A 14,797-nucleotide genomic window follows, 5' to 3' on the forward strand; every position below is an offset into this window, starting at 1 on the left:
AGATGAAGCATAAAAATTAGCCAGTAAAAGCAGCCTACCAGAGGAATTGGGAGAAATTCAGTGTCCAGCAGAGGAGGACAAAGGGCTTAATTAGGAAAGGGAAAATAGATTATGAAAGAAAACTGGCAGGGAACATAAAAACTGACTGCAAAAGTTTTTATAGATATGTGAAAAGAAAGAGATTAGTTAAAACAAATGTAGGTCCCTTGCAGTCAGAAACAGGTGAGTTGATCATGGGGAACAAGGATATGGCGGACCAATTGAATAACTACTTTGGTTCCGTCTTCACTAAGGAAGACATAAATAATCTGCCGGAAATAGCAGGGGACCAGGGATCAAATGAGATGGAGGAACTGAGTGAAATCCAGGTTAGCCAGGAAGTGGTTTTAGGTAAATTGAATGGATTAAAGGCCGATAAATCCCCAGGGCCAGATAGGCTGCATCCCAGAGTACATAAGGAAGTATCCCCAGAAATAGTGTTTTCATTAGTGATAATTTTTGAAAACTCTTTAGATTCTGGAGTAGTTCCTGAGGATTGGAGGGGAGCTAATGTAACCCCACTTTTTAAAAAAGGAGGGAGATTGAAAACGGGGAATTACAGACCAGTTAGTCTAACATCGGTAGTGTGGAAACTGCTAGAGTCAGTTATTAAAGATGGGATAGCAGCACATTTGGAAAGTGGTGAAATTATTGGACAAAGTCAGCATGCATTTATGAAAGGTAAATCATTTCTGACGAATCTTATAGAATTTTTCGAGGATGTAACTAGTAGAGTGGATAAGGGAGAACCAGTGGATGTGTTATATCTGGACTTTCAAAAGGCTTTCGACAAGGTCCCACATAAGAGATTAGTATACAAACTTAAAGCACATGGTATTGGGGGTTCAGTATTGATGTGGATAGAGAACTGGCTGGCAGACAGGAAGCAAAGAGTAGGAGTAAACGGGTCCATTTCCAATGGCAGGCAGTGACTAGTGAAGTACCGCAAGGCTCAGTGCTGGGACCCCAGCTATTTAAAATATATATTAAAGATTTGGACGAGGGAATTCAATGCAACATCTCCAAGTTTGCGGATGACACGAAGCTGGGGGGCAGAGTTAGCTGTGAGGAGGATGCTAGGAGGCTGCAAGGTGACTTGGATAGGCTGGATGAGTGGGTAAATGCATGGCAGATGCAGTATAATGTGGATAAATGTGAGGTTATCCACTTTGGGGGCAAAAACAGGAAAGTAGACTGTTATCTGAATGGTGGCCGATTAGTAAAAGGGGAGATGCAAAGAGTCCTGGGTGTCATGGTACACCAGTCATTGAAAGTAGGCATGCAGGTGAAGCAGGCACAGAAGAAAGCGAATGATACGTTAGCATTAATAGCAAAAGGATTTGAGTATAGGAGCAGGGAGGTTCTACTGCAGTTGTACAGGGTCTTTGTGAGACCACACCTGGAGTATTGCATACAGTTTTGGTCCCCTAATCTGAGGAAAGACATTCGTGCCATAGAGGGAGTACAGAGGTTCACCGGACTGATTCCTGGGGTGTCAGGACTTTCATATGAATAAAGACTGGATAGACTCGGCTAGTACTCGCTAGAATTTAAAATATTGAGGGGGGATCTTATAGAAACTTGCAAAATTCTTAAGGTGTTGGACAGGCTAGATGCAGGAAGATTGTTCCCGATGTTGGGGAAGTCCAGAACAAGGGGTCACAGTTTAAGGATAAGGGGGAAATCTTTTAGGACCGAGATGAGAAAAACATTTTTCACACAGAGAGTGGTGAATCTCTGGAATTCTCTGCCACAGAAGGTAGTTGAGGTCAGTTCATTGGCTATATTTAAGAGGATGTTAGATGTGGCCCTTGTGGCTAAAGGAATCAGGGGGTATGGAGATAAGGCAGGTACAGGATACTGTGTTGGATGATCAGCCATGATCATATTGAAAGGTGGTGCAGGCTCGAAGGGCCAAATGGCCTACTCCTGCACCTATTTTCTATGTTTCTATGTTTTTATGGGCCATGGAGTGGGGTGAGAGGCGAGTCCGGGAGCCATTGAATGTGTCCGGACCCGGGGCCAGGAGCCGCAGAGTGTGGTAGTAGCTGGGAACGGGAGCCGCTGAGTGAACACACCACCCCACCAACATACCACTCCCTCCCACTGTGCCCAACCCCCCCCCCCCCAAATCCTCCCACCCCACATCCACAGAGCTAGGCCACGCCAGCAGCAGTGACAGGGGTTGGCAGGGGTATGCCACGGCAGTGGTATGCCACGGGCAGCACTCCCCCCCTTCCGGCCCATCTCAGTCCCCGCCTAAAGTCGTCCCCCTCCCCTGGCTACAGAATGCTCCCTGCTGGCCCCCACCTGAAGTTGTCCCCTTACCCAGCTGCAGTCCATTCGACCCTCAACACACATACTAGCCCAGCAAGTCCAATCTGCCAACTTCTTACTAGCCCTCCGTAAACCATCACTCTGGCCCACAACTCCTGTGCTAGCCAAAGAAAAGTCCCTTTGGCCCACAAAGTCCAACTAGCCTTTCAAAAGCCGCACCCCTCCCCCCTCCCCCGTCCGCCATCCCCGGCTGTAGGATGCTGCCCCCCCCACGGCCCTCGACAGCCCCCATCTGAAGCCATCCCCCTCTCCCGCTGCAGGACGCTCTCCCTCAACCCCCGGCTCGAGCCGTCCCACTCCCCCGGCTGCAGGATGCTCTCTCCCTCACTGGACCCTGACAGCCCACGCCTGAAGCCGTCCCCCGCCCCGGCTGCTGGAAGCACCTCCTCCCACTGGCCCTCACCTGAAGCCGGTAGGGAGTGTCAGCGGTAAGCCATGGCAGCGATAGGCAGTGGCAGGCTGCGGCAGGCAGCAGTAGGAAGTGGCAGCGCTAGGTGATGGCAGTGGCAGTGGCAGTGGTAGGCCCCCATCATGCATCACCTGAAGCCATCCCTCTCCTCCGGCCGCAGGACGCTTCCCCCCTCCTTCCAGCAGCCCCCGGCTGAACCCATCCCCATCCCCCGGCTGTAGGGCTCTACCCCCCACCGGCCCTCGACAGCCCCCGTCTGAAGTTGCTCCCCTCCGCCGGCTGCAGGACACTCCCCCCCCCCCCACCTTCACCAGGCCTCGACAGCCCCCGCCAGAAACCGTCTCCCTTCCCCGGCTGCAGGGCACTCTCTATAAAGTTCTATAAAGTTCAGTTTTGCTGTGTAATTTGGATATCATCAAGGAGGAGTGGCTACCAAGTTGGGGAATTGCTCATTTGTGGATCCAACTATAATTTGGTAGTACCTACATGTTTGTAGTAAACTCCGGTCACTGTTAATTCCCGCACAACATCCCCAAAATAGGAATGAGATGAAAAAAGAACTGTAATGGATATTTGTTTTTATATTTGCTTCATTTATATTGTGCCTTTCACCACAGCCAAAGAGATTTTATAGAGAAGGATTATATTTTGAAAATAGTTACTATTGTTGTCTGTGAAAGTGACAAACCATATGTACGCAGCACATAGTAATGGAATGATGAGAAGGCCATCTTTTATTTAGATAAAGAATTGAGGGATATATGTTGGCAAGGTCACTGGGAATTATTAGTGGTGCTTCTTCATATTGTGAAGCAGAATGGTTTTTATCTGTCCAAACTGGTAGCTAGGCAACATAATTAAACATTGTAAGATGGCGTTGTATACAATACGCTGCTCACTCTGTACTTTTTCAGATGTACACAAGTTCAAATGTCAGTTTTGGGCTTGGTGATTGTTACGGCCGCCAAAATCAAATACCTCAAAGGCCAATAACATAATACAAAACCAGGTTCAAATGGAAAAATTATTTATTTTTCACTAACAAAAAGAACTAAACCTGGATCAAACAAACAAAGAGGGGTCGGATGGGCTAGCAAACAAAGGATAAAGGGTGTTCTGGCCGGCCACTCAATGGGCCGTCAGACCAGAGACTCTAAACCTGCCTCAGTGTGAAAATAAACCTGAAACAAAACCACAAAAACAATAATGCCAGTCCCATCCTTCCCAAGCAAAATAAGTTAATACAGAATGAAGAGTTACATAAAGAACGCTATGCAATCAAACAAACTAAACCAACACCAGACTGCTGCCACCAGTCTGAGGGGGGAGAGAGAGACAGAGAGAGAGACTGCCAGTGCACATGGTCTTTTTAAGCCGAGGCTCCGTCATCAGGCTCACGTGATGCAGCTTGGGCCAGGAGCCTCCAATCAGGTACAGGAGCAGCCAGGCAGCAGGAGGTACTAATGGAAATCAGAGAAACAGGTTAGTACATAATTAACACCAGCAGAGGGAGCGCATAACAGTGTTCATAACCTTTTAAGATCCTTACATTTTTTACTTTGTACCTTAAAGTTAAAAATCTGTAGATTTATTTTCCTCTTTCCTTTTTTTGTCTCTAAATTTCTCCATCCATAAAATCTCTCAGTCCAGCCTTCTCATTTGAACTCTTACTTTTCTCGTAGCTATCTCTTGTGAGAGCGATAACTGACCAGGGCCCCTGTCTCTGGATGATCTTCACCAAGTTCCACTGTAAATGTGGTGGATAAATGGTGACTGCATGATTAGTTATACTGATCAGAGATACAGCCTGAGGACAGAAACTTCAGCCCACTTAGACCATACCAACCATTGATCACCCGTTAACAGAATTCTACATTATTTCGCTTTCACATCCACTCCTCAAACATTAGGGGAGATGTACAGATTCCAAATAATCTACAGAACATCTTTGGCATGTGGTAGGAAACCAGAGTTCGCTGAGGAAACCCACAGTCACAAGGAGAACATGCAAACTCCACAGAGACAGGATCAAGCCTCGGTATCTGGAGCTGTGAGGCAGCAGCTCTACCAGTCATGCCATTCTGCCACCCTATTGATTGTATTTATGTACAGTATTATCTGATCTGTGAGCTTAAAAAAACAAAGCTTTTCACTCTCCCTCGGTGTACATGACAATAATAAATGTAAACCTAAACTGTGTGTTGACAATTGTCAAGGAGGATGTTTCATCATTTATCCTTAGTGATTGTGGTCTATGGGTCAGGAAGTCAAGAATTTAGTTGCAGATGGGTTTGCCGAGTCATACATCCATAAATTTGGAGATGAGTTTGGGTGCAATTATGGCGTGAAATGCAGAGCTATAGTTAATAAATGGGAGTCTGATGTTGGTGACCTTGTTATCCAAATGCTCCAGGAATGAGTGCAGAGCCAAGAATTATGAACAAATACACAAGTGTAGTTTATACAAATAGTCTGAAAGATTAGGTTAAAGGGCCTGTCCCACTTGGCGATTTTTTTAGGCAACTGTCATAGATGTAGCAGGTCACCGAAAAACCGTCGACAGGACTAATGAGCCAATCGCACTTAGGCGATTTATATGCAACTATGACAATGGAATTCACCGAATTCACCGAAGTCAGCACCAGCGACAAACTACGTCACCTGGCAACAACCTATGTGACCTGGCGACAACTTGCGTCATCCTGGTGACAACTTACGTAATCCTGGCGACATGACAAACTACGACAGCACCTACGTCAGGAGAAGGCAAGCTACGATAAGCCCACGGGCGCCGACTGTCGCCGAAAAGTTTTGAACATTTCAAAATCCAGCGGCGACCAGAAAAACGCTCCGACTCTTTGGGCGAATGAGGAGAGTACTCACAACTATACAGGCAACACCCCGGCGACACCCCGGCGACCGTGTGGTGACAGCCTAGTCGCCTGCAGTCGCTTAAAAAATCACCTAAGTGGGACAGGCCTTTTACATCAAGAAAGGAAAGATTCAATTGGTAAATAATTATTGTGCTCTCTTGTGAAAGCCCTTTACATCTATTGATGTATATTTGCTTTGCCTCAATGTGTTCTGAGGACATTGACAAGTGTTAGATGAGGTTTAAGGGAAATATGGAATTCATATCCAAGAAGAGTGTTTGACGCTAATTATCTGTTGACTGAGGTGAATTGTAGTTAATAGTGGAGGTCCCTACTCTACCTAATAGATGAATGGTACAGAAAAAAAAAAGTTTCAATACTGCATGTTCTCTGTAAAAAAAAATGATTACAAAAAATGGTTGCGAAAAGTTGCAGCAGGATCTTGATCGATAGGCCAGATGGACTGAGGAATGGTTGATGGTATTTAATTCAGAGAAATGTGAGGTGTTGCATTTTGGGATGTCTAATATGGGCAGGACCTACACAGTGAATGGTAGGGCTCTGGCTGGTGTTGTAGAGCACACAGATCTAGGAGTACAGGTGCTTGGTTCCTGGAAGGTCAAGTTGCAGGTAGATAAGGTGGTCAAAAATGCTATTGGGCCATTGGCCTTCAATAGTCAGAGTATTGAGTGTAGAAGGTAGACAAAAGTGCTGGAGAAACTCAGCGGGTGCGGCAGCATCTATGGAGCGAAGGAAATAGGCAACGTTTCGGGCCGAAACCCTTCTTCAGACCCGAAACGTTGCCTATTTCCTTCGCTCCTTAGATGCTGCCGCACCCGCTGAGTTTCTCCAGCACCTTTGTCTACCTTCGATTTGCCAGCATTTGCAGTTACTTCTTGAATATTGAGTATAGAAGTTGGGAGGTCATGTTGCGGTAGTATAAGATGGCGGTGAGACTGCATTTAGTGTATTGTGTTCAGTCTGGGCACCATGTTATAGGGAATATGTTGTCAAGCTGGAAAGGGTACAGAGAAGATATACGAGGATGTAGCCAGGATTATAGGGTCTGAGCTATGGGGGGAGGTTGAGTAGGCTGAGACTCTATTCCCCAGAGTGCAGGAGAATGAAAGGTAATGTTATGGAGGTGTATAAAATCATGAGAGGAATAGATCAGGTAGATGCACAGAGTCTCTTGCCCAGAGTAGATGAATCGAGGACCAAGGTTTAAGGTGACTTACTTACTTACTTACAGCTTATTATGCCTCCTGGCATGTAGGGCAGCAATGAAGGTCCTCCACCTAGTGTTGATTCCTTCAGTTGCTGTTTCCGTAACATTTTTTTTTAACGAGACAGCAACCCCCAACCTGGAGGACCAGTGGATCGCTCTTCTTCTCGACTCTACCCTTCGACCTTTCCAGCATGGGAAACCCCAACAGGAGACGAATCTCCCGCTGGCATTGCGCTAGGGGTCACTGAGACACACAAGCTCCCCAACCATGACAAGGTTGCAATCCAACGGGGAGGTTTAAGGTGATGGGGAAAAGATTTAATAGGAATCTGAGGGGTAACTTTTTTACACAAAGGTTGGTGAATGTATGGAACAAGCTGCCAGAGGAGATAGTTGCAGCTGGGACTATCCCAATGTTTATGAAATAGTTAGACAGGTACTTTGTTAGGGAAGGTTTGGAGAGAAATGGACCAAATGCAGGCAGGTGGGACTAGTGTAGATGGAACATATTGGCCAGTGTGGGCAAGTGGGAAGTAGGGCCTGTTTCCACACTATGACCCTTTGACTCTAAATGTTTATGCCAACAACTAATTGTGTTCAGAAACTTTTTACTATCTTTGTTAACATACTTTGTGGCTAAATTTGCAGATATGTCAGTAAGTAATTTGTGTTGGTTGAGAATATTAACATTTATTCTATCTGCACAGCTATTTCATAAATAACTGTGCTGCTACAGTATCTATTACTGTGGATGATCTATATTACATGAATTCAAAGAAAAGCTTAATGCGAAGGCTTGTTACCAAATCAGTGGGCAGATTAGAATTTTCATTTTTTTACTTGCTGAGTGTACACTTTGTCATCATGAAGCCTAACAGACCTTATTATGTTTCAAAAAAGAAGGAGCCTATAAAGCTATTAGTTCTTTACATTATTCATGCTCAGAAAATTAAACAATTTCCTTTTGGCAGAATTTATACTGGGGCCTCTGACTAAAGACCTAAGCAATGAAATGTCACATAAAAGTATCTTTATGTATCAGCAACTTGCAGCCATAATCATCTGCAGATTTCATGTTTCATAAGGTCAAGGGCTACACATGTATTACTGCTGTTCAAATTAAAGTCTGTGAACAAAGAGGTCACCTTGTTATTCCACTTACATGTACTCTGATACATATCCGGGAGGTTGTTCATTAGATTAGATTATTTGTTGTTGACAATTTATGTTAACTCTTCAGATTTCAGATTGCCATGGGTTCACCCTTCCCAATATTTGTAACGTCAACCAACCTTCTAAAACACTGCAATCTTTTAATTCTGCTAATTTTTCAACATATTGAAAAATTAGCGCGACCAGAATGCCATTACGACTTGATGCGAGTCTGAGGGCACTACTTCTGTTCCTTGCACACACGTTTTGAACTAGCACACAAAGAAAATTTATGTGTGCGCAAAAGGATTTCCACGGGTTTAGAAATTCGGGAAATAAAATCTCCGCTATAAAATTTCTCCGCTATGAATGCTAGCAGAGAAATTTTAAAGCGGATAATTTTTTTCCGAATTTCTAAATCCGCGGCCTGATCCAACACGGGGGACAGCTGCTGCCCGCTCTGGCATCAGGGAAATCCGGTCTGTGTCATCCAGTCCGTGGGCGCCGAATATGCCCCAGCACTTTATCTGGGGGATGGCCAGGGCCACGCTCCTCAAAGATGGTGATGCTGCTGGCAGGAACCCAACGGTAAATGGATGAGCAGGGAGAGGGAGATGGGGAGGGAGGGGATGAGGAAAGGGAGAGAGGGGTGGAGAGAGAATGGGGAAAAGGAAGGAGAGAGGGGGAGGAGAGAGGGGGAGGAGAGAGGAGGTGGGGAAGGAGAGAGGGAGGAGGAGAGAGGGAGGAGGAGAGAGGGAGGAGGAGAGAGGAGGGGGAGGAGAGAGGGGGAGAAGAGAGGGGAGGATAGGGGAGGATAGGGGGAGGGGAGAGAGGTGGAGGGGGAGGACTTCGTACAGTGTTAAAATAAATAATTGTTTCATTTGAAAAACAAAAACATTCAAGAGTCATATGTCAAAGACACAACAGTCTATCTATATAATTAAAACTCAGATCTTGACCACTTATTGTTTGCACTGCATATTGATTTTAGAAATAACGCTATGACTTATGGCTGTGATTTTTGGCCAACTTACTCAGAGTCCCCCTCCGATGCACACGACAAAAGGATTTTTCCCATCGAAAAATAAAAGACTTATTAATGTTTTAAAAATATTGAGATTCTCTCTCCTGTCAATTATGCCATGAAGTCCATGCCCCTTCCGGTGGGAGTGGGGAGGAACTATAAAACCCGGAAGTGTGGACTGCCGCAGTCTCTGCAAGATGGGGGAAGCGAGAGGTCAAAACACTCAGACTGAGCTGTGAACAACACTGGACATATGTCTACTAAATTGTTAGTCATCTTACTGACCTGTGAGTGCCCGTAATGTAGTTTGAAAATGTAGTTTGAAAATGCAAAAGTGGTTTGGTTTAGAAATGCAAACATGGTTTGGTTTGAAAATGCAAACGTGGGTTGTTTTGAAAATGCAAAAGTGGGTTGTTTTGAAAATGCAAAGGTGGTGTAGGCTTGAAAATGCAAGTGGTGTTGCCTTGAAATTGCAAAAGTGGTGTTGGTTTGAAAATGCAAATGTGGTGTTGCATAGAAAATGCATAAGTGGTGTTGCCTTGAAATGCAAAAGTGGTGTTGCCTTGAAAATGCAAAAGTGGTGTTGCCTTGAAAATGCAAAAGTGGTGTTGCCTTGAAAATGCAAAAGTGGTGTTGCCTTGAAAATACAAAAGTGGTGTTGCCTTTGCCTTATTGAAAAGAGGTGCTGCCTTTGCCTTATTGAAAAGTGGTGTTGTCTTTGCCTTATTGAAAAGTGGTGTTGTTTTCTATATAATTAATAGTCTGATCTTAACCACTTCCTGTTTGTTATTCGTGTTTAATAAATGTTGAGATTTTCTCTCGTCAATCACCACATGAAGGCCACACCCCTTCTGGTGGGATGGGGAGGGGCCATAAACCCAGAAGTGTGGGGCGTGGCTCAGTCTCTGCAAATGGGGGAGGGAGAGGTCACGACTCTCTGTCTTTGGTGGCCTTGCACCCTGCATGAAATCGTATGAAACTGCACTTGAATTTGGTGGCCTTGAACCCTACCTGAAATGGTAGGAAATTGCATTTGAATTTGGTGGCCTTGCACCCTGCTTGACATGGTAGGAAACTGCACTTGAATTTGGTGGCCTTGCACCCTGCTTGAAAAGGTAGGAAAATGCACATGAGTTGGGTGGCCTTGCATCCTGCTTGAAATGGTAAGAAACTGCACTTGAGTTTGGTGGCCTTGCACCCTGCATGAAACAGCATGAAACTGCACTTGAATTTGGTGGCCTCGCACCCAGCTTGTAGTGGCATGAAACTGCATTTGAATTTGGTGGGCTTGCACCCTCCTTGAAGTGGCATGAAACTGCACTTGAATTTGGCGGCCTTGCACCCTGCTTGAAGTGGAATGAAACTGCACTTGAATTTGGTGGCCTTGCACCCTGCTTGTAGTGGCATGAAACTGCATTTGAATTTGGTGGGCTTGCACCCTCCTTGAAGTGGCATGAAACTGCACTTGAATTTGGCGGCCTTGCACCCTGCTTGAAGTGGAATGAAACTGCACTTGAATTTGGTGGCCTTGCACCCTGCTTGAAGTGGCAGGAAACTGCACTTGAATTTGGTGGCCTTGCACCCTGCTTGAAGTGGCAGGAAACTGCACTTGAATTTGGTGGCCCTTCACCCTGCTGGAAATGGTATGAAACTGCACTTGAATTTGGTGGCCTTGTACCCTGCTTGAAGTGGCATGAAACTGCAATTGATTTTGGTGGCCTTGCACCCTGCGTGAACTGGCATGAAAATGGACTTGAATTTGGTGGCCTTGCACCCTGCTTGATGTGGAATAAAACTGCACTTGAATTTGGTGGCCTTGCACCATGCTTGAAGTGGCATGAAACTGCACTTGAATTTTGTGGCCTTGCACCCAGCTTGAACTGGCATGAAACTGCACTTGAATTTGGTGGCCTTGCACCCTGCTTGGAGTGTCATGAAACTGCACTTGAATTTGGTGGCCTTGCAACCTGCTTGTAGTGGAAGGAACTGCATTTGAATTTGGTGGCCTTGCACCTTGCTTGAAGTGGCAGGAAAATACACTTGAATTTGGTGGTCTTGAACCCTGGTTGAAGTGGTAGGAAACTGCACTTGAATTTGGTGGCCTTGCACCCTGCTTGAAGTAGTAGGAAACTGCACTTGAATTTGGTTCCCTTGCACCCTACTTGAAATGGAATTTCAAGGAATAGCCGTGTCAACTGCCAGCCCACCAGCTGTGAGTGAGTGAGCTGCCAACAAAACAGGCTTGAGTGACTGAGCCACCAGCCCAATAATCCATTTGTCCCACAATGTCCATACAAGCCCTCTGGAAACCAGTCCCTTCAGCCCCCAACACCCATACTAGCGCTCCAGAAAGCCCCCCCGTCTCCCACTGGCCACCAATATTGGAATTGGTGGTGAGGTGGAATATTGTATTGGGGGACCAGCCCTCCCGTGTGAAGCTGGGACCCAACGGGTCATACTTAGTCAAGTACATAACTGAAATTCTGATCTTGTGCTCTTCCGGTTTGTGTGGTTTTTCTATTTGCACAAAAATGGTACGCGATAGCACTACAATTTTTTGTCATCTCACTCACTGTTCTCACTCAAGTTTTATTCCGATTGGCAGTATGTTGTAAAAGTTAATGAGGTTTAAAAATCATAAAATCTGCGCGTGCGCATATTGGTCTCCTCTCCTGCCTGTCAATACCACGTGGATTGGTCTTTTCCCCTGTCACTCACTGGGATGGTCTGCCCCTTCCTGTGCGGTTGTGTCTTTACTGGAGCTGAGGATGGCCTGCGGAGGTTTCCATATGGACACAATTTTCGGAGGGACCGGAAGTTGCCCGGCCCGGCGCGGATTCGGAGATGTCGTCAAACGGAAGGCAGAGAGTCTCATCCCGGCGGAGCAGAGCGTTCAGATCCCACTGTGAGTCCCAAATGCACTGCCATCGCAACACACCGCAGATACTGCCCCTTCCTCTCTGGTCCCCCTCGCTGGCTCCTGCCCCCCCGCCTCGGTGATACCCCCTTCTCCCCTGCAGGGGGTATCACCCCATCTTTTCTCTGACCTCTCCCCCCCCCCCCCACACGCCAGTGCGGCCATACCTGCTGGTGCTTCCGGGCCGATCCGGGGCCTGGCTCTAAGGGTGCCGACGGCCGATGCTCCTCCGGAGCACGTTTACAAAGATCCATTTCAAATTCTGTAGCTGGCTTATAGAGTTTTTATTTTGTTTTACGATGTCAAATTCAAAGGATGCAAAGGGTGTAAAGCGCAAAAGAACTGCAGGCTGGTTTAAAGTTGAATGGCTCAAGAAAATAGTATAAACTAGCCGTGGGCATGGCGTCCAGCCTGGGATCTCTCGTTGGGGATCCTTGGAGGAGAAGAGCTTCGACCGCCGGCCCGCGGCCTACAACATCTTGAAACCGCGGTCTGCACTGCCATGGACCGGGCGCGCCATGGACCATGGTGTGGTGGATGTTTGTGTTACATTTTTTATTGTGTATTGTGTGTTCTTTTTGTTTATACCTCTGCTGGCAAGTAAATTTCACTGCACTCTATTGTGTATGTGATGAATAAATCTGATTGATATGATTGATTTCATTGATTGATTGATTGATTGATTGATTGATTGATTGATTGATTGATTGATTGATTGATTGATCATGTGGCAACCGCATAGTCGCCTGTATTCACCTAAAAAGTCACCTAAGTGGTACAGGCCCATTAAGCTGCTTTTTGTAAGCTGTTGCTTTAAACAAAGAAAACACAAAGCACTGGAGGTCAGCGGGGGAGCAACTTTCTGACCTGCTCTCCAACATTTTGTGTCTTGCACAAGAGACTAACATGCACAGTTTATATTGTCTCCACTTTAAACAGGCGGCTTTTAATCTCTATATTTATAAAACTCTGATCTTGGTTACGTATTTATTTGTGTGATGGTCGTGTGCGTTTCACATCTCTTTGAAAACACAATGCGCTAGCTGTGACATTTTTACATATTCCAATAGAGATTTACGCCATGATGTCAAAAATCGCCTTATCTGAAAATTTCATGCATTAATTCTCGAGTTATAAATGTTCACAAATCTCAAATAACAGAAAATAAACGAGATGGTCTTGCTGATGACGTCACAATACATATGACTGTATTTATGGATATGGCTATATTTAAGAGGGAGTTGGATGTGGCCCTTGCGGCTAAAGGTATCAGGGGGTATGGAGAGAAGGCAGGTACAGGATACTGAGTTGGATGATCAGCCATGATCATATTGAATCTGCCAGATTCAGGGACAATAAGATCATAACATTCGCGGATGACACAACAGTGGTGGGACTCATCAGCGGGGATGACGAATCAATGTACAGGGAGGAAGTAAAACAACTAGTGGACTGGTGCGGCAAAAATAATCTAGAATTAAATGTCGACAAAACGAAGGAGATGGTTGTCGACTTCAGGAGGGCGCAGCCAAAGCATACACCCCTCAACATCAGTGGCACCACAGTGGAGAGAGTGGAGAGCATAAAGTTCCTCGGTGTGCAAATTACAAACGGCCTCACCTGGTCCAGGAACACCACTGGGACCGTCAAATGGGCCCATCAGCGACTGCACTTCCTGAGGAAACTAAAACAGGCCTCACTCCCCACCAACATCCTCAGGACTTTCTGCAGGGGTACGGTGGATTCTGTACTCACGTACTGCATAAATACGTGGTACTCCACCTGCAACTGCTCGGACAGGAAGGCTCTGCAGAGGGTAGTGAGGGGAGCAGAGAGGATCATTGGCGTCTCCCTACCCTCGGTACAAGAACTGTTCCAGACCTGCTGTCTGAAAAAAGCTCAGAGAATTGCTAAGGACAAACTGCACCCCCTCCACATACACCTGGATCTCCTGCCATCAGGCAAGAGATATCGCAGTATCAAAGCCCGGAATACAAGACTGCTAAACAGCTTCCTGCCACAGGCTGTGAGGCTGCTAAACAGTCACTCTGTACTCAGTCACTTGATTCTGCGGCTGGCACGGACACTTTAATAACTGGCACTGGCCACTCAAATCAGCTGCCCCGGACATTTATATGATTGGTTTATTGTATTTTAACGTTGTGTTTTACCTGCTTTTAACTATTTATACTGTTCCATCAGGGACTGGATTGTTTTTAGTGTTATTATGTGTGAAATGTTTTAAATTTCATGTGCGATGCTCCGCTATTCCCTGGGAAACGTCTTTTCATTTTGCACTGTACAACTGCTGCTTGCAAGATGACAATAAAGGTTGATTGATTGATTGATTGATTGATTGATTGATTGAATGGCGGTGCAGGCTTGAAGGGCCGAATGACCTACTCCTGCTCCTATTTTCTATGTTTCTATGACTGCCTGCCTCGGCTCGCGATTGTGAGTAACGTCACCCCTGTTATGTCAGCTGTACTTCTTGGCTTCTTAACTTTCATTTCTTTAAATTTGTCACCGCGTTTTTAAACTGCTGCTCAGGTCATGCTGCCCACTCCGCTGGGCTCCTTGAAGTTCTTGAACATGGCAGCAGCGGTCGTTATCGCCTCGCGGGTGCGGGGCAGCTCGGTGGGAAGGTAGGCCATGGCGGCCATTACGCCCTCTGGGAGAGGCCGTCTATGGAGACCTGTGATTCCTCCGTCAATTGCAGGGACTCAGGGAATCGTGACGCCTTTCCTTCGCTGGTGATCCCGGTCCCACCTGGCGATCTCTGGCCATCACAGGGACGACCTCCTCTCCGTTCTATCCG

Source organism: Amblyraja radiata, chromosome 2 (assembly GCF_010909765.2).
Source record: "Amblyraja radiata isolate CabotCenter1 chromosome 2, sAmbRad1.1.pri, whole genome shotgun sequence".
Classification (NCBI taxonomy): Eukaryota; Metazoa; Chordata; class Chondrichthyes; order Rajiformes; family Rajidae; genus Amblyraja; species Amblyraja radiata.